Below are 23366 nucleotides of genomic sequence, written 5' to 3'. Positions count from 1 at the left end.
TACAGATGGGCTGCTGAGGGAAAACTCACCTGGATAGTATGGTGGCCATGTACCATCTGTTAGCTTCCTATTTTAACTAATTATTATTGCTATCAAAGTGCTAGACTCAGTTGCTTCTAGCTGCTGAAGGATTGTGAAGACTGTCAGTGTTCTCTAGATTTCAGTGTCCTGGGCTGACGTTCTGATTCCCACACCCTAGTTATGGCCCTGTTGACTCCCACAATAGTCTATAGGAAGCCCAACATAGCTTAAAGAAAGACAAATCACCCAACTCTACTAAATTAAATTCATTTTAATTCCACAAATACTTACTGAGCAGCAGCATGGTTCAGTAGATTTGTGATCAGGTGGCCTCGGTTCAAATCCCATTTCTGACAGTTATTGTGGACATGACCTTGGGCAAGTTACTTAGCCCACTTATTCCCCAGTTTTCTGATCTGTAAAATGAAGGGGTTGAATTAGACATTTGAGGTCTCTTCCAGCTCTAAATCCTATGATTTTATCATTTATGCTAAATGAAAGTCCTTGTACTTAGAATAGATGTGGGAAATGCCAAGATGAGGCATCCAGTCCAATGAGAGATAAAACATATACACAAATTATAATGGTTTACGTGAAAGATTTCTTTACATGGTGAGCTCCATCTGATTCATTCAAATTGGAGTGCCTTCAAGTCAGGGAATAGCCCTAATGGAAACCGCAGAAGAATTTAGAATGAGCAAATCTGGATGTCCGTCCTAGCCTCACCACTCTCTAGTTGTGGGATCTTGGGCAATGCACTTACCTAGTCTAGGACTCCATTTTATCTTAAGTAAAATGAGGTGGTTTGATTAGATGGTTTTGTGGTTCTTTCCAGCTTTGATATTCTTCGTTCTAATGCACCTCCCAGCCCTGACATTTTATAATCATAGGACAGTCTGTTGTTAGTATGGATTGAAAGTATCCAATCCATACAATCAAACTTTGATCAATCTAGTCTGCTTGGGGAATGGAGCATTGGGATCTATTTAATTCAATCAACTAACCAATAGTATGTGCTGGGAGACTGTGTGCAGTAGAGCTACAAGTCTGGACTTGAATCAATTAACCAGTTAATTACCTATTTTGAAGTGCCTTCTATGTGCCAGGCACTGTGCTAAGCACTGTGGATATGCAGAAGGGCAAGAACACTATTCCTGACCTCAAGGAGCTCATAATCTCATGGGGAAGACAATAGGCAAACAACAATGTACAAACAAGCTACAGATGGTGGAGAAAGATGATCACTTCAGAGAAGGCACCAGAAGCTGGGGGGAGGGAGGGACCAAGAAAGGCTTCCTGTAGAAGGCAAGATTTGGGCTCAGGGTCGAAGGAAGCCAGGGAAACTAGGAAGTGGAGCTGGGGTGGGAAGACATTCCTAGAATGAGGAAGGCCAGTGAGAAGAACAAAGGGCATGGAGGTGGGACCATGTGGGGAGAACAGCAAAGACACCATTATAGCTGGATCTTGGAGAGCAGGAAAGGCGAGAAGACTGCAAAGGGAAGAAGGCACCAGATTGCGAGGATCGGCAGGTGCCAGATGGAGGCATTGGGAGCCACTGGAGATTAGTGAGGAGAGGGGGAACAAGGTCAGATCTACGTTTTAGAAAAATCACTTTGGTGCCTGTGTGGAGGATGGATTTGAGTGAAGAGAGCAGATCTGGGTCAGGGAAAACAACCAGGAGATTATTGCAATAGGCCAGGTGAGAGGTGATGGGGGCTTGACCTGCAGTGACAGTTGGGCGAGGTGAGAGAAAGGAAGGCATATGGGAAATGTGACCAGATTTGACAATGGATTGAATATGTGTGTTGAGAGTGGGGAGGTTAGGAAATCTGAGATTTCAAACTTGGTGACCATGAGGAGGAGGATGTCCCCCACAGTAATGTAGAAATTGGGAAGAATGGAAGGTTGGAGGAGGGGCAGAAATCAGTTCTGTCTTGGACTTGTTCAGCGTGAGAAGCCCACGGTACATTGAGTTAGCAATGTCCAATTGACAGTTGGTAATTTGAGAGTGGAGCTAAGGAAGGAGCCTAGGGAGGGATACATTAGATCTAGGAATCATCTATATAGAGATGATAATTGAACCCATGGGAACCGATGAGATCACCAAGTGAAATAATTGAGAGGGAAAAAAGAAGAGGGCCAGGGCAGAGACTTGAGGAATATCCATGGTTAGTGAATGTGATCTGGATAAAGATTCAGCAGGAGACACTGAGGAGAGAACCAGAACAGTATCATGAAAAAGTTGAGAGGAAATGAGATAGTGAGCAACGGTGTCAAAGGCTTCAGGAAGGTCAAGAAGGATGCTAGTTGAGAAAAGACCATTGGATTTGGCAATTAAGAGCTCATTGGTAACTTTGGAGAGAGCAATTTTAGTTGAATCATGAGGTCAGGAGCCTTATTGCACAAGGTTTAGAAGAGAGTGAACAAAGAGGAAGTGGTGGCATTGGTAGTAGACAGCTTAGGGAGTTTAACTGAGAAGGAGAAGAGAGAGAGAAAAGATGATAGGAGGTGAGATGGGCAAATCAAGAGAACATCTGTTAAGAATGGGAGGGAAAGACCCATGTCTTTTCCTCCGGGCATGTTTGTAGGCAGCAGGATGGGAGCAAGTAGATAGGAAAAGATTGAAGATTAGAGAGTGGGGAAGATAACTGGGACAATCTGCTGGAGATGACAGGAGGGGATGGATTCAAGGGTCCCTGTGGAAGACTTGGCTTTGTTAAGAAGGGCCACCTTGTCTTGGGAGGAAAGAATGGGGGAGGCCGTGTAGGGTGTGTGTGGCAGGGAAGATGTATAAAGGATATGAGATGAGGAGAGAGGAAGAGGAAACTCTTGATCAATGGACTCTGTTTTTTTGGGTTAAGTATGCTGAGAAAGCAGGAGGTACCATTAGAGGTTTGAGGAGAGGCAAGAATGCCTGTGATGTAGCCTGTACTACATCACTATGTACCTGTAGGTACTGCAGGCATCATCACACCCATTTTACTGAGGATAAGGAAAGTTAAATGACCTGCTTAGAGTCACATAGCTGGTAAGTGTAAGAATCAGGATTTGAACTCAGGTCTCTATGACTCCAAGTATAGCACTCCACACACTAGCCCAATGTTGGCACTGGAGTCACTGATTGGCTGAACTTAAAAACCCAAACTTTTTAAAATGGGGAGTCAAAGTGAGGCTGTCAGAGATTCCCTGGCTAGTCAAATTACAAACCAGGAGGAGAATCAAGCTCTATGTCTTGTTTCCTTTAAAACCAACACCTAGGGGGCAGCTAGGTGGCACAGTGGATAGAGCACCAGCCCTGGATTCAGGAGGACCTGAGTTCAAATCTGGCCTCAGACACTTGACACTTACTAGCTGTGTGACCCTGGGAAAGTCATTTAACCCTCATTGCCCCACAAAAAAATATATTAAATTCATTAAAAAAAAAAAAAGACCCGGGGCAGCCAGGTGGCACAGTGGATAGAGCACCAGCCCTGGATTCAGGAGGACTTGAGTTCAAATCTGACCTCAGACACTTGACACTTACTAGCTGTATGACCTTGGGAAAGTCACTTAACCCTCATTCCCCCACAAAAATATATTAAATTCATTAAAAAGAAAAAAAGACCCGGGGCAGCTAGGTGGTGCAGTGGATAGAGCACCGGCCCTGGAGTCAGGAGTACCTGAGTTCAAATCCGGCCTCAGACACTTAACACTTACTAGCTGTGTGACCCTGCCAAATCACTTAACCCCAATTGTCTCACTAAAAAAAAAAAAAAGACCCTATAGAGTGTGAGACAGGCAAATACAGGTAGAATTCTCTAGAAGTTCAAAACCAACACCTAGTTTCTTTGAATCAGTTGGTTCCCAGTGTGAATTTCATGGGATTTTTTGAAGGCAGAGGTCTTGGATTCCAATCTCGACTGTCATTTTCTATCTCTGTGACATTAGGTAAACCAGTTATCCATTCTGGACCCCAGTTAGTAAAATCAGAGTTTGGACTAAATGACCTTTGGGGACGCTTTCAGCTCTGAAACACTGATTGTGTGAAATAAAAATAGTCCTCACATTTTTGGAGGACTTTTGAGTTTTCAGAGCACTTCCTTGGAATCAGTCCTGTCTCCATTTTTACAGAGAGGTTCTCTTCATTTTTCTTCCTTGTATTCAATCCCCATTCAACAAGCATTTACTGAGCACTTACTGCATACAAGACACCAATCTCTACTCTCAAAGACCAAAGGAGTTAGAGCTAGAAAGAAACCTTAGAGATAAATGCTATCTCCTAATTTTTCACAATTGGACACTGAAGTTCAGAGAGGTCATACCCAGGATCACCCAGAAGGAAGTGCAGGGGTTAGCTTAGGCACAGAATTTAGACCCCTGCCTTCTGATTCTGTGTTCCTTGATTTGTCCACTATAACACAATTGTTCTTCTAGAGGGATGGATAGCTGTTTTACAAGTCTACTATTAAAAGGTGGTGGTGGGGGTAGCTAGGTAGCTAGGTGGCACAGTGGATAAAGCACCAGCCCTGGATTCAGGAGGATTTGAGTTCAAATCCAGCTTCAGACACTTGACTCTTACTAGCTGTGTGACCCTGAGCAAGTCACTTAACCCTCATTGTCCCACAAAACAAACAAACAAACAAACGGTGGTAGGGATGGGCAAGGATGTGTGAAGAAACTTAGCTTCTTTGTGGCTGAGTAGGTGAATGATGGGCCAGGGTTGAAAGGAGAGAAGCTTCTAGATCTTCTTTGAAACAGATTATTGCTATTCAGTCATTTCAGTTGTGTCCGATTCTTCATGACCCCATTTGGAGTTTTCTTGGCAAAGATACTGAAGTGGTTTGCTATTTCCCTCTCCAGCTACAGATGGGGAAGGGACAGCTAGATGGCCCAGTGGATAGAGGACTGGCCCTGGAGTCAAGAGGACCAGAGTCAAATCAGACATGTACTAGATATATGGCCCTGGGCAAGTCACTTAATCCCAACTGCCTTAAACATCCAGGGCCATCTCCAGTTGTCCTGATGTGTATCTTGTCACTGGACCCAGATGGCTCTGTAGGAGAGAGTGAGGTTGGTGACCTTGCACAGTCCTCCCTCCCTTAAATCCAATTCAGTGCAAGTCGTGACATCACCCTGATGTCATGGTCCTCTTCGAGAATGAAGAACAAAAACAACAACATATGGGGAAACTGAGGTAAACATGGTGACGTGATTTGCCCAGGGTTACACAGCTAGTATGTGTCTGAAGTGGAATTTGAACTCAAGTCTTCCTGACTCCAGGCCTGGCACACTATCCACTTCACCACCTATCTACTTTTCTTTCCTTCCTTCCTTCCTTCCTTCCTTTTTGGGTGGGGCAATGAGGGTTAAGTGACTTGCCCAGGGTCACACAGCTAGTGTCAATTGTCTGAGGCTGGATTTGAACTCAGGTCCTCCTGAATCCAGGGCCGGTGCTTTATCCACTGCGCCACCTAGCTGCCCCCACCACCTATCCACTTTTGAAACAGATTGGGAAGTAACAAACAGGTGTGGCTGATTTCAAAGATGGTCTGTCTCAACATCTGTGCATTTCCCAAGCCAACCCCTAGGGTGCTTTTCTGAAGCTGATAGGAGTGATGCCTATGTTTGAGAAGTAGAATGCCACAGCCAAATAGCATGTTGTTTTTGGAATGTATATAAAAAGGAGGGGGTAGCTGGGTTGCTCAGTGGATAGAGCACTGGCCCTGAAGTTGGGAGGACCTGAATGCAAATCTTACCTCAGACACTTACTGGCTGTGTGACCCCAGACAAGCCCCTTAACCCCAATTGCCTCAAACATCTGGGGCCGTCTCCAGGTGTCCTGATCTATATCTTGCCATTGGACCCAGATGGCTCTGGAGGAGAGAGTGAGGCTGGTGACTTTGCACAGCCTTGCCTCCCTTAAATCCAATTCAGTGCAAGTCGTGACATCACCCTGATGTCATGATCCTCTTGAGAATGAAGGACAAACAATAACAAGATAAAAGGAGAAAATTCTTTTTATTGGATGTGTTTGAGGCTGGCTTAGACTGGGAGGTAGGAGAACTGGGTCCTTTCCTTGGGTTTGGGTGATGACATTAGGCAAGTTACTTCTTTGGGCCTGTTTGTGTGATTCAACTCTTTCGGGATGGTTATACTATGTTCTATGTTCTATGTTCTAAAGTTCTATGTTTGAAGACCTTTCAAGCTTTGGCCTTCTATCCTTGACATCCTTTGTTCTAAGGTCCTTCCCACCTTGGGTTCTCTGGGCTAAGGGACTGACACTCCATGTTATAACAGTTTTTGTTCTAATTAATCTCTCTTCCAGCTCAAAAACTTCATTTTCTAACATACTACATACATTCTAATGTTCTGTGTTCTAAGGGCCCTTTGGGTCTGACAGTCTATGTTGTAAAGGATTGGACTAGATGATCCCTCATACCTTTTCCATTTTAGAGGCAGGCAGGTGGTGAAGCGGATAGAACACTGGGCCTGAAGTCAGCAACACCTCAGCTCAGATCTACCCTCAGACAGTCACTAGCTGGGTGACTCTGGGCAAGTCACTTAACCTTTGCCTCAGTTTCTTCGATTATAAAATGGGCATAATAATAGCATGTATCTTCCGGGGTTGTTTTGAGGAGCAGATATTTGTAAAGCACAGTACAATACCCAGCACAGTGCTTAAGAACTGCTCATTTCCTTCCTTCCTAAGCGCACTTCCAGTTCTGATAGTCTGTCTCTGTTCTGAGGTCCTCCCAAACCCAGACATTCTAGGCTTGAATATTCTAGGCTTTAAGATCCCTGTTGGCATCAGCATTCTATGTTCTAACAGTTTGCGTTCCAAGGTCCCTTCCAGCTCTGACATTCTGTTTGAAGGTCCCTTGGGCTCTAAGATCCCCTGTTCTAGCATTCTCTCTTCTAAGATCTTTCATCTCTTAGCCCTTGACTGTTGTAGTTCTGACAGTCTATGTTCTGAAGTCTCTTCCGGCTGTCGCACTGGGTGGTGGAATCGCCCATGTTCTAAGGTCCTTTCAGCTCTGACATTCCCGGGTTCTGGGATTCTATGAATAGTTCCTCTCTCCATCTGTTGCATCTGTGAGAGACAGCTGCTGCCTCCCCAGCAGAGCTGGCTGTTCCCCTTCAGGTGTTCCAGGTACCAGGGGATGGGTGTGTGTGTAATCTTGTGTATATTGGGGGCTTGGACAGGTGGGTAGGCTCTGGGGACACATCTCAGGCATTTTTTGCCAGTGGGCCCACTAGTTCTTCACATCTTTGGCCTTTGCTTGGTGGTGATGGTGGTGGTGGTGGTGGTGGGGCAGGAAGCCATCTAGATTGGGGGGGAGATTTCCCAGTGGAGGGGCAGAGAGTGGGGGTGGAGGTAGGGGACTCCCAGCTGTGTCTCAACATGCCCTTCCCTACTCTGGTGGGTCACGAGGAGAGCCAAGGGTGGGGGAGGGGTCCAGCTGTTAGGGGCTGCATCCCAGGGCCCGGCTGCCGGGGAGCTGTCCAGCTGGACAGGCACGGGGCGGGGAGCGGGTGGGTAGGCTCGCTCTCTGGTGGGGTGCGGAGCGGGCACGCGCGCGCGTGGGCGCGCTCGAGCTCGCGCGCGGGGGGTGGGGTGGGGGTGGGGGGGGCGCTGCGCTACCTCGGGTCCGCCGGCGGGGCGCTAAGTTCCCCGCCAGCTGTTGCATGCACCGGCCCCGGGAACCAGAGCTGTCGCCTGGGCCCTCCTGTATTCCCCGCGGGCCTTGGAGACCCCCCTCCCCTCCAGGTGAGCCGGCGTGGGGGAAGGAAGGGGAATAGGAGGGGGTAGAGATGGTGGGGCGGACAGTGACCCGGGCCCCATCCGGAGGGCGCCGATTCAGTGCCCGCCTGGCCCCTGGGGCCGGGCCTCCCTCCTGCCTCTGCGGCTGCGGCGGGAGCCCTGCTTCCCCCTTCCCCCTCCCAGAGCTGGGGGCTGTGGGGTACGTGGGGGTGCAGGTGCGGGCAGTGCGGGTGGGCGCCTCCTGCCGCTGGGCCCTGGGCTCACACAGCCGGGAGAGGGGGTTGGGGGGAGAGAGGATTTCGAGAGAAGAGAGAAGGGCCGATAGCCTAGCACCGTGTCAGACAGACACACAGAGAACCTGCAGCCACTGTCCAGACAGACAGACAGACAGACGGCTAGACAGCCGGCCGGCCGGCCAGCAACCCCAACCACCGCACGGCTTCAGCCCCCTCGGCGGCCACTGGCTCGGGGAGGAGGAAGAGGAGGAGGAGGAGGAGGAGGAGGAGGAGAGGTGGCGGTGGGGTGGTGTCTGCACGCGCTCTCAGACACACATACTGACACACACACTGGTTTAGACACACACACATACACACGCTAGCGCACACTCACGCCTGCACACCAGCGTGCACACTCACAGACCCATACCCAAACACTGGCAGGCACACAGCCCTCTCTCCTTTCTCCTCTCTTCTCTCTCCCCTCTCCCCTCTCCTCTCTTTCCTCTCCTTTCTTTTCTCTCTCTCCTCTCTCTCTTCCTCGGAGGCGGGCAGGCAGCAGACCTCTCCCCTCCCCCTCTTTCCTCTGCCGGAATTCCATCCGGATCAGCAGGTAAGTGGATCCCTTTGGATCCCAGATCACCTCTGGGATGTTAGCTCTAACAGCAGCACAAATTGGGCAGGGATAGGAAGCTGGAGGCTCTGGTTCTAGGGCCCTTCCCTTGGTGTGTGTGTGTGTGTGTGTGTGTGTGTGTGTGTTGGAAGAGAGTTGGAATAGGGAGCTAAGAGTGGAGGGGAGTCAGAAGCGGGGGGGCAGCACTTTAGTATTGGGAGCCTGGAAATTCCCAAGGGGGTAAAGAACATGCCTTGGATTTGTGGATGGAGGAGGACAAACTGCAAATAGCTGAGATGAATGCATGAATTTATGTATTTTGGGGAGAGGGGCGAGAAAGCAGCAGCATGAGATTGCCCAGAGGCTGTCCGGGGATATTAGTCAATACCGCCCCCCTCCTCAACAAGCTTCCTTTCTGTTTCCTCTACCAACTCCCAGATCTTTACAAACTTTGGGGGATTCTGAGAATTGGGGGGTGGGTGCCTGAGGGGAGGAAAAGACGTTGGCAATACCAACCTTTCCAGAGGAGGGAAACAAGTATGTGAAGAGGGGAACCAATGCTCTTGGGGGCATGCCTGGGAGTCCTTTGGGACCCTTAGGGGGTCTTGAATGGGGGTGGGGTTAAGATTGAGGAATGGGATGGAGGAGCAAGAGGGGGTTGGCCATATTGGGGGTGGGGCCCGGGGTTGGAGAAGGGTACCAGGCTGCGTATTTGCCCCTGTCCCCCCCAATGTGGGAAGTCAAGGGCCAAAGAGATGATCCATAGACTGCCGCAGCCAGGAGGGCGCTAGGATCCTTCCTTGTCTTCCAGGGGGCTGGGGGTGGCCATGTGGCATGTGTGTCCGGTGTGTTCATGCGCATGTCTGGGCACATGGGCCCTGCTGGAGGTGTCTCTCTGGAGGGGGGTATTCTTCCTCTGTGGGCAGGGTGCAGGGTGCATGCCTGCTGTGTGTGTGCCAGGCATGTGGGATGGATCCTCCTAGAAAGGGTGAGGGGCCCTGTTTTATGCTGAGGAGCCTGTGTTTGTGTGTGTGTTTGGGGGGAGGGATATGATGCTTGGGATGTGCTGGGCTTGTGGGCCAAGGAGCAGGTGAGAGCAGCCCTGGGCAGGAGAGGAGAGCTACCCCCAGGGTGTGGGGCTGAACAGGCTTCTCTGCAGCAGTGTGCTCTCTCTGCCATCTTCCCTCTCTCTCCCCTCTCCCCTTCTCCCTGCACTCGCCTGCCTCTCCCTTTCCCTTCTCCCTCACATCTCTCACCCTCTCTCCTTCTCCTACTCCTTTGCCTTTTTTCTCCTCCCTCTCCCTCCCCTTTGCCTTTCTTCACTCCTTCCCTTTCCTCTTTGCTTCTCCTCCTTCCCTCTTTAATCTCTTCCCCTCTCCTAACCTTCCTTCTCCTTTCCCCATCTCCCTTCTTATCCTCTCCTCTCTCTTCACCCTCTCTTTCCTTCCTCTTCCTTCTCTTTCTATTCTTACTCATTTCTTCCACTTCCCCCTTTTCCTCTTCTTTCTTTCCCTCTTTCCCCTATCCCCTTCTCTTTTCTCTTCATGCCCTTCTACTCCTCCCTCTCCTTTCCCCTCCCCTCTTATCTTTTCGAATATCTTCCCCTCCTATTCTCTTTCCCTTCTTTCTTCTCTTCCCATCATCCCCTCCTCTTTTTTCTCTTCTTGTCCCTTTTCTGCTCTTTTCCCTGCCTCTCTGATGCCCTTCTCTTTTCCCTCCTATGCCATCCATATCCCTTCCTTTTTTTCTCCCTTCCATGTCCCCTCCTCCTTTACCCCCTTCTCTCATTATCTTTCTGGCTCTCTCTTCTCCCCTCTCATCTGCCCACCTAATTTTCTCCAGACTGCTCCCTATCCCCATGGAGAGCCAGTCCCCAGCCCCCTGCCCCCTGCATCTCCTTCCCTATTACTGGAATCTGTGGATCCCCGAAGAGCCATGGGTATCGGACAGCCATAAACTGATGGAGGGTAGGTGGGCGGGTGTGGCTGCCTGTCTCTATAACATGTTCATGTTTTAATAAGCTTAGCTCCCCTTGACAGAGGGGCTTTTCTGGGGGCCTTTTGCCCACAGGAGTGTGTATGTGTGTGTGTATGTGTGTGTATTCTTTCCTGTGCTCCCAAATGTGGGGGTGAAGGGCAGGGTCAGAGGGGGTGTTTCTGTGTTGTAGATTTGAAGCTCTCTTCTTGTTTGTGTATAGCCATGGGTCAGGCTGGTGCATTGGTGTGCTGAATCCTGTTCAGAACATTTGAACACTTTCGGCATTTTGTCACCCTGGAGGAAAGTCCTAGGATCAGAGAGACTCAGAACTGGCAAGAAACTTAGCAGCAGCCAGTGCAAGCCCTTTATTTGACAGTTTTGGAAACTGAGGTCTGGGGAAGGGAAGTGATTTGCCCAAGATCATAGAGGCAGGCAAGGAGAGCTGAGACTCAATGGCAGGCCCCCTAGTTCCCAATCCTGTCCTTTGCCTAATATATTGATACATTTCCAAGCCAAGCATATATGGGCACATCTATATCATATCCTCATGTTTGTATGTGTATGTGTGTGTATGTGTTACCCAGTTCTGCTTTCAGGCTGTATGTGGGGATGCCTTCCTTGGCTCCCTTGTATCTTGGCAGTGTCAAGGATGTGTGTGTTGTGGGGTGGGGAGGACTGCTCATTGATTCTAGGCTCACAGAATTAGAGATGCGAGTCATCTCTGAGGCCACCCAGTCCTTAATTTTACAAATGAGGAAAGTGAGGCCAAGAGAAGTGAGGTGACTTATACAAGGTCATACATATAATGAGGCTCCAAATCAGGATTTGAATGGAGACCACAGTATCACACTGGCTGCTATTTGCTTTTGTCCTCTAAGCATTTGCTTTGAGGGATTGGATGAAGACTGAAGAGCAAAGAGAGCAGGAGGGTGATGATCTGTGTTGGTCTGGCCCTCTATGCAACCTCTATAATCTCAGTAAGGGTCGAGGGGAGGGGAGGGAGGGAGACCGTAGTTCTGGTCCATGAGGAGAGAGTGAGGCTACTGCTGGCCCTTCCCCTACACATACCATTGGGGATGGAGTAGACCATCATTCATTCCTTCCTTCAGTCATTCATTCATTGATATATACATTCATTCATTCATTCAAGAAGTGTTTTTCAAAAACTCTTGTCATGTGCCAGAGGCTAGAGACAGGACAAGAGGGATGTGCTGGGTAGACAAAAGGATTCAAGACAGGACAAACTGGGTCCAAGTTCCTTAGCTGATAACACAGGCTGTGTGATCCTAAGCAAGTCATTTAACTTCTAGTGCCTTAGCCACATTCCCAAGATGCTAAGCTTCAGAACTGCTGCTTATATACATTAGTAGAGGAAGATTCCTTGTCAAGAGTTCCATAAGCCAATGAGATCTTAGCTCCAGACTCCTTCCCCCCACAAAAGATGCTGGACATCAGACTGATCTTGGAACCTGTGGGTCTGAGGGGACAGCCTGGAACTAGACTAAGTCCTGGGCAGGATACATCCGCACAAGGATAAAGCTTTTTTAACACATGCTCCCTCATGGTTGAGACATCATCCGTAGCTGTGGAGGCAAAGGGGGCTTCAGTTTGACCTTCATCCCATGTCTGTGACCCCCATGTGGGTCCCGCTGCATGCTTCTGTGTGTGACTGTCCCAGGGTTGGGGCCACACATGAGCTAGGATGTAGGGGCATTAGCGTCTGGCTCTCAGAGCTGAAGGGATCTCCGCCACTCTGTCATCCAGAGAATCTCTGCCGCCTCTCATTCTATAGGTGACCATACAGGTTCTGCTTAAATACCCCCTAATGATGGGGAAGTCGCTCCCTCCCAAGGCTGCCTCTTACTTTGGGACAGCGCTCTTTGTCAGGATGTCTAGCAGAAAGATGCCTCTGTGTAACCTCTTCTCCACTCGTCCACCCTTATATCAGTCCCAGTACTGCCTTTGGGGACCAGGCAAGAACGAGTATAATTCCTCCTTAGGATAGCTTGGGGTTCTCCTTCGCCCTGCTGTGTTTTCCCAGGACACTTCTGTGGTTTTCCTCAGGACCGAGGTAGTTACCAAGGTAGGCATGCTTGTTCCATCCCCCCTCACCTCCCCACTCTTTTCCAGACCGGGCGAAGGAAGCTGTCTCAGACTTCCCCCATCCTTTTGGTCACTAAGCCTGGTGACCCTCCCTGAGTCTGGAACCCCATTGGGATTAGAACACAGGGTTCCACTGACTCTTGGGGGGTTGGAAGTGGAGGGGACCTAGATTTTTCTGATCCCAGGTTATCAGAAGTTTTGGGGGGAAGTGGTCTTCACCCCTTAGGTCTCAGGAACTATAGGAGAGAACATTGCTCTGTGGGAGGAAGTGAGGAAGAGATCATGCAGAGAGAAATAACACTACGTGGGTGGGTCTGCTCAGGAGGTAGAGGTTTCTTCCTTTTTAACCTTTTCCTCCTGTCTTCTTCTGTTGGATATTGGGAACCTAAGTCTGAGCTGGAAGGTACCAGAAAAGCCATCTGGTTCAGCTCCCTTGTTTTGTAGAGATTCTTGCTTGAGGTTTCATAGGCAGTGAGTGGCAGGGCTAGGATTCAAATCCAAATCCTCCTGAGCTCCAATCAGCACTATTTCTACGGAACCTCTTTGGTCCACAAGGGGGACCCACAGGTTCCTCCTGGCCTGCTAAACACATCATCATAGCAATAGTTACATCATCTCATTTGCTTCTTTTCTTCTCATGCTATATCTCCCTTCTCCCCTCCGTGACTCCCAGCTTGAGTCAACATGGGCCACAATGGAGAAAGTGCTGTACCCCAGTACTCCCAAGTCAGCAAGCCCTGAGTTCATATTTGACCCTTGACTAACACTAGCTGAGAGACCCTGAGGAAGCCCTTTGATAAGCCCCTCAGTCTTGGTCTCCTCCTCTGCAAATTGAACTTGATGATCTCTAATGCAGAGTGCAGCCCACAGCAGCTGTAACTGGGAAATGTTTAACAAAATCAATAAAAATACAATACAACATAGATAATGTTAATTGGTGGTATTCTAAATCAATACTTAGCCTGAAGGCATCTGTTTCTTTTTGAGTAGGACACTGCTGCTCTAACATCCCTTTCACTTTCTTTTTTTATTTGTTTCTTTTAAAATTTTTTTTTGGAGGGGGGGCAGGGCAATGAGGCTTAAGTGACTTGCCTAGGGTCACACAGCTACTAAATGTCAAGTGTCTGAAGCTGGATTTGAACTCAGGTCCTCCTGAATCCAGGGCCAGTGCTTTATCCACTGTATTATCTAGCTGCCCCATTCCTTTCACTTTTGAACAGATGACCCTATGATCCTTTGCCTTTGAACTTGTCCCCCATGCCTTCCTCCTCCTCATTTCTGCCTCTAAGAATCCGTGACTTCTTCAAGACTCAGCCCATGTACCAGCTTCTTCTAGGTGTGGCTTTTCCCAGTCCCTCAGATGCCCACACCTTCCCCTCTGAGGTTACCTTGTATCTACTTTCTATATGTCTTGTTATTTATCTAAGTGTCGCCTTCCCCGTTCCTTGAAGACTGGGGCTGGCTGTCCCTACTTTTCCTACGTATTTGTAGCACTTAACGATGGTATTTGACATGTGGTAATTGATTAACAAATATTTGTTGATTGATCCTTAAAATAGCTGAAAGTGCCTGGGCAGGGATTAGTAATCCCATTGTATAGACCAGGAGACTGAGGTTTACAAAGGCCTGTATCTCTGGTCCAGAGATATATGACTGGTAAGAGGGGAAGTCAGGACTGGAACTCACATCTCCTCACTCAAAGGTTTTTCTGCTACTTTGTGTTTCCAATCTCATCTCTCTGACTCTGTTGGTTCCCTGTAGTCCTTGGCAGGCTATGTGGACACCTTGGGGTCCTGTCTGCTTCATGCATTGCTGGTTCTAGAGGAGGGGAGAGGTGTGGCGGTGGGGGAGAGGGAGAACTTTCTTTTCTGGCTTCTAGTGACAATTTCTAGGGGAAGGAAGAAACAAAGGAAGGAAAGAAAAGGAAGGAAAGGAAAAAAGGAAGCAAGGAAAGAGGGAAGGAAGGAAATAAGGAAAGGAAGAAAGAGAAGGAAGGAAAGATAATGTACTCAAGGTCAGCAGAGAGGTTGGCCCAAATCCCTGACTTACTTGGGCCCAAGGCCTACCACTAGAGGTTAGACAGGGGACAAGACCTTGCCAAGAGGAGTCTGGCTCAGCCACCCCTACTCCCCAAGGACTCATGCTGGGTGATGGTGGTGGTGGAGGTGGGCAACAAGGACGTTCTGTCGGAATAGGATTGGGAGGAGGCAGTGTGGTAAAGAGCTCTGCCTCTTGAATCAGAGAGCCATGGTTTAAATTTCATACCATCTGGGTGTGATCTTGAGTAAGCAACCTGACTTCTCTGGGACTCGGTTTCATCTGTAAAAAAAGGTTAGACTAGATAACTTATTAAGTCCCTTCTAGACCTGGTCCCGGGCACTATAATCCTAGGTGGATGTTTATCTGTATGACCCAACCGAGGTAAGTCACCTAACCTATCTAGGCCTCAGTTTCCCTATCTGTAAAATGGAGTTAAGAATTTCTACCCATCTCATTTCTATATTCACTCCATTCTTCCAATATGACTTTTCCTGAGCACCTACTATGAATCAGTCTATCGACAAACATTTACTAAATACTTACTTCGTGCCCAGGTCAGGGCTGGTTGTTGGGAGAATTTAGAGATGAAATGAATGGTCTCTTTTCTTTTGGGAATTTATATTCTAGTAGGCAGAATTATATTGTCACTAATGTATTACATAAGAACCTTAAGAAAGGAATAAACAAAAGATTTGGGGAACTCTGAGGATGGAGAGATGACTTCTAATTGGGAGCACGAAGGAAGACATCCCAGAGAAAGTGTCAACCATGCTGGACCTTGAAAGATGAGTAGAATTTCTTTTAATAAGATTTATGTCTTTAAAGGCACATACAATTTTTGTCTTCAGAGCAAAGCAAAACAAAACAGTCATTTCCCGATACACAAAGCAAAGCAGTTAAGTCAAGTTGACTCACCAAGTGAATGCATCTGACCCCATGGACAACATTCTGCAAATAGGTAGTATTCAACAAGTGGAGATGGGAGGAAGGCATTCTATGTGGAAGGAACAGTGTGATCAAAGGTGCAGAGGTGGGAAAATGATGGGGAAATGACAACTAGTCCAGTTTGACTAGAACGTAGAGAATGTGGAGAGGCTCATAAGAGAAGTCTTGTGAAAGTAGTATGAAGCCGGGTTATGAGTACCAGGCTGAGAAATGTTTATTTTATCCAAAAGGGACAAGGAATGACTGAAGGTCTTTGAGCAGGGGAGTAACACAACCTACATGCACATGTAGAAGATCACCCAGGATCGGGGTGACATATGAAAGGCTGCTTAGACTTATGGGTGGCACGAGGATGAAAAGGATGGGCCAGAATGGACACCAGACATTTTGGAGAAAAATGGGATCCTGGGCAGGAAAGGGAACTGGCCAGGTCTAGCCTTCCTCTTCTGCATCATCTACCCTGCATTCCTTGGGCTGGCCATCTCCCTCAGCTATTGGCATCTCCCCTTTTCTGTCTTCCTAGCACTGCCACCAGCCCATGCCTAGCTTTTCTGCCACGTCATCCCTATGGTCATTGAGACAGGGCTTGGGTAAAAGGTAAAAGACTTTACTGAGGCAGTGTGGCACAGTGGAGAGAGCCGGCTTGCGACCCATGAAGACCAGCTTCAGGTTCTGTCTCTGACAGTGTCAGTGTTACCTTAGACAAACTTCACAAACTCTCAATGCTCCAGACTATTCTCTATGATTCCAAGTTTCAGAGACCAGCACTGGTAAAAGAAGGAGATACCCTTGACCGGGGCAATCTCACACCCATTCTCATTCCCTGTCCCTACTGGGGCTTAATGGAGTAAGGTACCATCAGAATCAGCTTAGGGAGCCCAGCCAGAACCCAGATGCTGACACTAGACTTGGAGTTTATGCCAGTAGTAAGAGCCCCAATTGGCACAGAAAGTACTCCCCTATAGCATCTCCTTTGAGCCTGACACCCACCCTGTGAATTGGACCATGTTGATACAGCCTTAGATGTGAATTTACAAGGCTTGGTCTGGAGGACACGCATACTCTACTTGTGCTCAGCATTGGAGACAATGAGATGAAGCAACCCCTGACCTCAGGGGGCCTTCAGTCTAGTAGGAGGAGAAACATGCTGGAAAAACACTGGATTTGCAAGCATAGGACTCTCATTCAAAATCAGACCCTGTTACTTGTTAACTGGGTGAGCTGCGGGGCGGGGGGGGGGGGGGAAGCACTTAGCACTCTTGGGCATTCGTTTCCTCATCTGTAAAATGAGGAAGTTGGATCAGATGGCTGTTGAGGTCCCTTCCAAGCACTGACAGATATTCCACGTTCTTGAGGCTCCTCCTGGCTCTGGCATTCAATTGTCTAAGTTTTCTCCTAGTTCTGATACTCCATATTCTAGGTTCCCTTCCAAGTCTGACGTCCCACCTTTGTGTGTGTATGCCATGGCCCCCTCTAGCAGTCTGGTGAAAATGAATACAATCGTGCCTTGTTGCCTATGTTCATAACTAAAGGAAATGCTAAATTTCAGTTAAAGGTTAATGAAAATAAAGATGTATTTTTTTTTCCCACTTAAGTTCATGGACTCCATGAAAATCTAGCATGTGTGTGTGTGTGTGTGTAGGTGCATCATTTTAAAAACCTGTTTTAAAGCCTCTTCTGGCTCTAACGTTTGCCTTTTTCTGAGCTCTCTCCAACCCCTATCAAGTCATGCCGACAAGCATTTATTAATAAAAGCACCCATTATATGGCAGACACTGGGCCTACCCTGCAGATGGCCCAGTCCTTCTGGGCTGGCCTTGGCTTCATTCTTATCATTGAGTAGGTGGTAGGGAGAATGGGAGCTGTCTACTTCTGAGCATCTCCCTTTCATGAGTTCCCTTTGCTTCAAGGTGTGTGACTCAGTTTCCTTCCCTGTAAAATGAAGGGGCTGAACTTGGTGCTCTAAATCTGGGCTCCTCTGATCTTATCATCCATACTTCCTTTCCTGAAGAGGATAGAAGAAGGCTGGAGTAGTGCCCAAGTGGGAGGGTTTCTTGTTTTTCAGCACCTCCAAGAGGGAAACTCTCTCTAAGCCTCAGTTTCCTCCTCTGTAAAATGGCAGGTTGCAATGAGCACTTCCCACACTAGCAGCCTGTGCTTCTCCAAGGGGTGGCTGAGCAGTGGGGGAGGCAGGACAGAGAGAGCTGTATTTCCCTGGCACCCGCGGAGGTGCGAGGCGACATCCCAGAGCTGCCAGAGACGTGAGCTCTTGCTGCCATATGCCACCTGCCCTCCTCCCTCACTGCATGTTGCAGCTTAGTGAGGGTTCAGGGGACACATCTCCCCTCCATCAGGTCCCCCACCCTTGGCAGACCAAGTCCCTGCCCAGGTCTTCCTGCTTGTCGCAGCATTTTTTAAAAAAATATTTTTATTTTAAATTTTTCTCAATTCCATGTAAAGATATTTTTTGAATTCCAAATTTTCCTCCCACCCTCCCTTCCCTCCCCCTTCCTGAGACCAGCAAGCAATTTAATATAGGTTATACATTACTATCACGTTAAACATTTTCACATTAATCAGAACAAAAGGAAAAAAACGCAAGAAAGAATAAAGAAGAGCAACAACAGAAAAGCAACAACAAAAGTGAAAATAGTAGCAGCACTTTCTTTCTACTCTTTATATCTTGTGGAGTAGGATGGAGTGAGTGGTGATCTTCCCCTTTAACAGGGGAGGAAACAGGTTTAGAAGGAGGTAGGGACGTGTCAAGGTTAAGACAGGTGGTAAGTAGTTCTCAGATCAACCTGTTCTGTCATTTACAAACTGTGTGACCTTGGGAAATTCACTTAAACTCTCTGGGCATCAGTTTCTTTATCTGTGAAATGGATGTGGGGGTTGGACTTCAGGACTTCTAAGTTCACTTCCAGTTCTGGATCTGGGCTGCTATGATGCCCCTGTGTCCTGTCCCATTAGGGATTCCTGGACTTTTTCCCTTGCCTGCTGCAGGCATAATTCCCCTAGTGGCTGCCCAGCCATCTTCTCTCTAACCACTCACTACCCCATGGCCAAGGCTGCTGAGGGTGGGGGGGGTGGGTGGGTCTGGAAACCCATGACTGGGGCCTCATTCTCCTTGATAGGTGGGGGCCCCTTCAGGAGCTGTATTAATAGTCCATAAGGTTAACTTAATCCTGCAGCTCTCCCACTGTCTCTGCCTGAATTCACGATTAAATTAACATTCTCCATGGCTCAATTAGCCCCTGAGCAGAGGCGGAGTTATTAATGGGGATATTATCCAGGGCAGCAGAAGTAGTTCCCTCCTCCCTACCCACGCATGCGCCAAGGGGCAGCTTCCCCACTTCCCCTTAAGACCTTGGAGATCCTGGCCTCCCACCTCAGTTCTGAGGCTGGGGAGGGGAAGCTCAGTAAGAGGAGGGCAGGGTTTGGAGGTAGCATGAGAGCTCTCCTTCCCTGAGACAGCAGCCTGGACCCAATCAATGGCCCTGGAAGGGGAGACTGTCTCTGACACTGAGATTATTGGGGCAAAGTCAGGGTTGGGGGGGGGCGGCGGCACTGGGCTTTCTGTTCCAGCCGGACCAAAAGTATCTCTTAGATTTTTACCTTGTGCCTAATGTGATAACCAATTTTGTATTTTATTCTCTTGCTAGATTGTAAGCTTCATGAAGGCAGGGACCATGCCTTATGTAAACATTGTATGTCCCTCCGCTTTCAACAGGAGTGATTCACATGTGGGAAATTGAAAGGAATTCTTTCCCATCTATTATATAAGGCCTAGTTAGCTCCACTAGTTCCTTTTCCAAGAAACCTCTGATTCCCCTTGATTAGTAAAGATATCTCTTTCTCTGGCTTAACAAAGCACTTTTTGGGGGGTAATTCTCCATTCCTTACTACCCCCCAACCTTTTGGGGTTTCATCAGTTTTGGGAAACTTCCAGTGTAGACATTTTCTCCACTCGTGCTAATTTATAGCAGAGAGGCATATTCCCCACTGGGAAGGGAAAGAATTTGCCCAGAGTAACAAAGCTGGTAGGTGTCGGAAGTGGGATTTGAACCCTGGGCTTCCTGACTCCCAGCCTGACCTTCTCTGGGCCAGGGTGCTTCTTTAATGGGTGTGATACAGATCTATAATTTCATTGCTCCTGGTAGGAAAACTCTCTGTACCAATGGAAATCCAGCACCTATCACAGAGTCAGGCAAATAGTAGGTACCAAATTAATGCTTGTGGATTAGTTGATTGTATGACTGTGTAATAATATATAGTAAAATTGTCAGTGTTGGTAGACAATTACATGAGGACCACAGCTCATTTAAGTTTGGAAACACACTCCCCGACTGCCTCTTTGTATACAAGTGACTGTATGTGTATGTATATGTATATGCGTATGCACATACATGTACACAGATATACATACATATGGAACTTAATATTTTTTTAATTTGACTTTTTGAACTGAATTGATGGGTCTCAGGAAAACCCACCTCAGTATTTGGAGGCTAGACCACTCTGCCCTCAGCTAAAATCTACAGGAAATGGAAGGTGTGTATGAGGGAATGTTTGGGTAGGAATGGAGACTGTGAATAAGGGTTGTTATAGGAGGACATTCTGGGAAAATCAGATGCCTACTTTGGAGGATCTTGGATATCAGGTAGAGGAATCTGAACTTTACTCCATGGGTAATAGGGAGCCATTGAAGACTTTTGAGTGCAGGAGTGATAGAACGTCTTTAAGAACAATGATTCTCATTGCTTGGATGAGGGATGGTCTAGAAAGAAAAGAGAAAGGAGGTTAGAATGAATGAATAAAAAATCATTTAAATGCTTACTGTGTGTCAGGCACTGTGTTAAGCACTAGAGATAGACATATAAAAGAAAGAGAGGCCCTTTCCTCCAGGAATTTACATTTGAATGAGAGAGATAATTTATATAGAGTGTGGTGGTCCAGCAAGGACATTTTGGTCTGGAGAGATGGAGAGATGGCTCAGTCCTGGGGGGGTGGGTCTTCTCTTTTCCCTTCATACTAGCTTATCCTTTCCCATGGGGTCTACACGCATCTCCATGCAATTAAATCCCAGATCTAAATATCCAGCTCCAATCTCTCTCCTGAGCTTCAGTCCCGCTTGCCATTAGACATCTTAAATTGAATGTCCTGTAGTCATCTTCAGCTCAAAAGGTTCAAAGCAGAACTCATTACCTTCTTTTTTTTTTTTCCAGTGATTGCTGATGTCACCACTAACCTCCTAGTTACCCAAACCTGCAGTCTCATTATCATCCTTAACTTCTCACATTCACTCCTCATATAAAACCAATGGCTAACTTTAGTCATTTCCATTACTGTAGGGTCTCTCAAGTCTGTCTCCTTCTCTTACTCTACTCATAGCCACAACCTAGTGCAGGCCTCTATCTCCTCTCAACTGGACAATTGGAAGCAACAGGCTTCTAACTGGTCTTTGCCTCAAGTCTCTCCTTACTCCAAGCCATTCTCCATTCAACTGCCAAGGGGATTTCTCATCCCACCCCACCACTCCAAGCAATAAAGACTAGTGATTCATTATTACCTCCATAATAAAATATCAAGTCCTTGGTTTATCATTTAAAATGTTACCATCTGACCCCTTCCTTCCTTGTCAGGCACTACTCCCTTTGGTGTAAGCTATGACCTAGTTACAAAGGTTTTCTTACTTTTCCCCACACATGACACTCTATTTACCATCTCCATGCCTTTGCACTGGCTGTCCCCTATGCCTGTAATGCCTTTCCTACCACCTTTGAATCTTAGAAGCCTGGCTTCCTTCAAGACTCCTTTCTCCCCATTCTCCCCAAACGGGCTCAAACTCCCTCTTCCACAGAAGACCTTTCCCCTTCCAACTCCCAGCTGCTAGCACCTTCCCTCTGAGATCACCTTTCACCTATGCTTTTTATCTTCTATATGTCTTGTTTTTTATGTCTTCTTCAAAAGAAGGTAAGCAGATAGAGGCCAGGGACAGCTTTTTTCTTTGTCTCCCCAAGATGCCAGTGTGTGGTAAACTCCAAATTCTAGGGTAATAAACTATATGCATCGGGTGACACAAAGGACTCACCAATCAGGGCAGTGTGTATCCCAAACAGAGAGAATTAAGTCCTCTTCGCATGTGGTGTGTTTGAGTATGTGCACAAATCTGCCTGTGTTTGTGGGTGTAGGTGTTTATAAGCAAGTGTTTACTGGAGATGGGCCTCTTGGCTGCTCAGCAGGTGTGAAATGCTATGGGTGGGGGTGGGGGTGAGGGAAGACCTGAAGAACATTAGGCTAAAGCATCTGCTGTACTTCCAAATTCTCTCCAGGGAGGGAAGGCTTGCACATACATGAAGAAGGCAGAGGAAGCTGAAGTCGTCAGCTGTGTTCCAGCTGGGGAAGGTCAGATCTGGGAAGGCTTGCTGGAAGAGTTGAGATTGAAGCCGGGCCTTGAAGGCCAAGGAGACAGTAGATAGGTGGAGAAGAGTAGCTGAGGCTTCTGGGCAGGGAGATGGCCTTGAAGATATGGTAACAAACTTGGGTAAGCAGTTGGGATAGAACAGAGACTTCCTGTTGGGAATCAGAGGGACAGAAGGCTGGAGCAGTCTTTGGGTGACTGGCTGGGGGAGGGCACCAGCTCTTTCCCCATACTGAATTCTTCCAAGGTGTGAGGTTGTTCCAGTCATAGTTCATCTGTCTGTCCCTCTCTGGCCCTTCCTGCCTCCCTGTCTCTCTGCCTCTCCATATGCCCATTTCTTCTTCGTGCCTGTCTCAGTCTCTGGGGGAGTGGTTGTATATGTGTGTTTTTTCTCCCTTCCACTCTCAACTCGCATCTTCCTTCCTTCTCTCCTCCTGCCTGCCCATCCTCTCTCACCTCTCCTTCCTCTTCTCTTTTTCTCCTTCATTATCCTATGCCCCAAACATCCTTATCTTCTGTCTCTGTTCCCTTTATCTTTCTTCATCATTTTTCTCTTGAATCCTTTCTCCTCTTTCCTTTTCCATTCCCCTCTTCATCCTTCCTATCTGTACTTCCCCTTTCCCCTTTTCTTCTGTCCTTCATTTTCTCTCTCTCTCTCTCTCTCTCTCTCTCTCTCTCTCTCTCTCTCTCTCTCTCTCTCTCTCTCTCTCTCTCTCTTTTGCAGGACAATGGGGGTTAAGTGACTTGCCCAGGGTCACACAGTTAGTAAGTGTCAAGTGTCTGAGGCCAGATTTGAACTCAGGTAGTCCTGAATCCAGGGCTGGTGCTTTATCCACTGCACCACCTAGCTGCCCCCCTTCCTCTTCTCTTTACCTTTATCTTTTCTTTCAGCTTACTTCCCCCTTTTATCCTTCTCTTCACTGCCTCCATCCTCTTCTTCCCTTCTCCTCCTGTGATCCCACCTCTCTTCTCCCTCCTCCTTTTTATCCCCCATTCTTCTTGCCGTTTTTTCTGTATTCCCTTATTTTCTCTTCTTCCACTACTGCTTTCATTTTCATTTCCCTTTCCTTTCTCTTGTCCCCATTTTTACCCTCCTCCTCTCCCCCTCATTCCTTTCCTCTTTCTCTACCTCCTTTTTCTTTTATTATTAATGAATCGTCTGTAATGTAAAAAAGATGTTTTGCAGAACCTGAGTATGGAGGAAGGTGCCCAGTCCTTCAGCAAAAATAAAACTAACGGCAACAATAATATGGGGCAGTGTAGGTAGGTGGGGGTGTAGGTGGTGAGTGG

At 47.7% G+C, this 23366-nt stretch overlaps 1 protein-coding gene across 8 annotated transcripts in view; it reads left to right on the top strand.

The window, feature by feature from the left end:
• Nucleotides 1-7044: 7044 nt before the first annotated feature.
• Nucleotides 7045-23366, top strand: part of ELFN2 (extracellular leucine rich repeat and fibronectin type III domain containing 2) — a 94554-nt gene continuing 78232 nt past the window's right edge. For 5 of the 8 annotated variants that reach the window (XM_043964929.1, XM_043964919.1, XM_043964921.1 and 2 more), the window contains exon 1: nucleotides 7638-7768. The gene's annotated coding sequence lies outside the window, so the exon portion shown is untranslated. Of the gene's footprint in view, nucleotides 7151-7637; nucleotides 7769-8300; nucleotides 8591-10428; nucleotides 10558-23366 lie in introns of those variants that run through there. The other 3 variants (XM_043964927.1, XM_043964920.1, XM_043964930.1) reach the window with 3 other exon arrangements.

Source organism: Dromiciops gliroides, chromosome 5, assembly GCF_019393635.1.
Source record: "Dromiciops gliroides isolate mDroGli1 chromosome 5, mDroGli1.pri, whole genome shotgun sequence".
NCBI classification, from domain to species: Eukaryota; Metazoa; Chordata; class Mammalia; order Microbiotheria; family Microbiotheriidae; genus Dromiciops; species Dromiciops gliroides.
This window is presented reverse-complemented; position numbering and strand designations above follow the sequence as displayed.